At 48.6% G+C, this 1,935-nt stretch overlaps 1 non-coding gene across 1 annotated transcript; it reads right to left on the reverse strand.

Moving 5' to 3' along the window:
* Positions 1–1,661: 1,661 nt before the first annotated feature.
* TRNAV-UAC (transfer RNA valine (anticodon UAC)) lies at positions 1,662–1,734 on the reverse strand. The gene has a single exon. It is a non-coding gene; the product is annotated as a tRNA-Val (tRNA).
* Positions 1,735–1,935: the final 201 nt, after the last annotated feature.

The raw sequence follows: 1,935 nt of genomic DNA on the forward strand, positions 1-1,935 counted from the left end.
CTTCCTCTTGCCCTTGGCTGCAGCTTCTCCTTACTGAAGTGGAAAGGTTGCCCAGAAGCCGGGGATGGAAGATTAACTTGAGCACTGGCCTCCTTAAGCGTTTTATTCCATTTAGTTCTTAGGGCTTTGGCTGAGCCCGGTCAAGTTAACCCACATAGTTACCTGCCTTAGCAAACAAGTCTCAGAGAAGGCACTCATGTCAGCTGAGGTAGCCTTAGCAAAGGAAGAAACTGCTGTTATTCTGTCTTTAACTGGTAAGAGAAGCCGTGGAGGGAAATCGAAACAAGCAGCAGAAGGCCCAGCTCCTGCCATCACAGTGTAGGAAGGCTACCTTGAGCGATTTCCTGCCAGATAAGCACCAATGGTCTTGTGGCCAATGAAACGACATAGAGTCCCCACGAGGAAAGCAAGTTGGCATCCTATCAACTAAGCACGATACTAAATTAGGAAGGTGGTACAGTAACACACAGAGATGTACATAGCTTTGTTTTTTTATAGTAAAATTCAAGAACAATCTAAAGGCCTGACACTGGGGGTCAGGTTAAGGAAATTACGAGGGACCGTGTAGCACGGTGGGGATAAGAGCAGATTCCCCAGCCATACCCAGTGCAAATCCCAGCTCTGCTCTCTCTCTTTTTTCTGTGACCTTGGGAAAGGTGCTTAAGGTTTCTGTGCCTCAATTTTCTCATCCGTAAAATGGTGATAATTCCGACATCATCCACTTGAGGTTTAAATGGAATCTGTGTAAAATGTTTGCAATAGTGCTTGACATAAAATGAGCTATTATTATTACACAGCCACCAAGAAAAAAGTTGAAGTGATTTTGTAACATGGACAATCAAGTGTTACACTCTTGAGTTAGAAAAGGATGCAAATTTACATACCTTAATGAAATAAAGACTGAGCTTCCCCTTCGCCTTTTAGCTCTTTGCCTCCACCAGCCCTGCTCTGGGCCACTCCCTTCGGCCCCACAGGGTCCCACACACCCTTTCTTGATTCCTCTTGTTAAAGATGAAAAAGGCCATCACAAATAATAATAATAACAGTCGTCCCCCCCCCCCCAACAAAACTGTACTTAAATAAAAAAGAGGAGCAAAAAGCAACTAGAGAAACCAGCATTTATTAGGTCTAGGAGCCTGACACTTGTTCTAGTCTGTGTATGGATTCTTCATTGAGCAGATGACTGTCAATTCGACAAACCCCACTGCTATATTACAGAGGACTGTGTTTTTTCCTTGCTCTGTATTTTAGAGTTTAATGAAAATTGTCAGAATCTTTAATAATTCAACATCAACTAAAGCCCGGCTGTATTGTCATGTTTTATTTGGAGGCTTCTGGAACCTTCCCGTCCTGACTTGGAAGCCGCCCTGGAGAAAGAGCAGGAGAGAGGGGTGCGGGCCCAGACAGGGCGGGGGCGCCCTCGAGACAGCGACTCGACCTGTTCTCCACTCACGGTTATTTCTTTGGTCCGGCAATGGAGGCCACAGCCTTTAGGAGGAGGGGAGAGGGCGACGGTCATTTCGCGTCTGCCATGAAAACGTGCCAAAGAACAAAAAAATGAAGGGGGAAAGAAAATCACTTCGTCTTTGCTTTCCTTTTCCTTCCACTCTCCCCTATGCTCCAGGGATCCTGGGGGGTGGAGAAAAATACGGCCGCTGCCATGGTTCCACTGGGGCTCGAACCCAGGACCTTCTGCGTGTAAAGCAGACGTGATAACCACTACACTATGGAACCCCTATAAGCGGCATCTGCGAGATTTGTTTATTCATGGTCACCCATCAGCCCGCGTCCTTCCGCCGTGACCCCGCCCCTCTGCCGTAGCTCCGCCCCTCTGCCGTAGTTCCACCCCCCCGCCGGCCCGCCCGCTTCCGAGGCGCTGTGGGAGCCGCCGCTCGGGGCTCGGGTTCCAAGCTGAGAACCGCTCGCCCTCCAGGC

This window comes from Dasypus novemcinctus, chromosome X (assembly GCF_030445035.2).
Source record: "Dasypus novemcinctus isolate mDasNov1 chromosome X, mDasNov1.1.hap2, whole genome shotgun sequence".
Taxonomy (NCBI): Eukaryota; Metazoa; Chordata; class Mammalia; order Cingulata; family Dasypodidae; genus Dasypus; species Dasypus novemcinctus.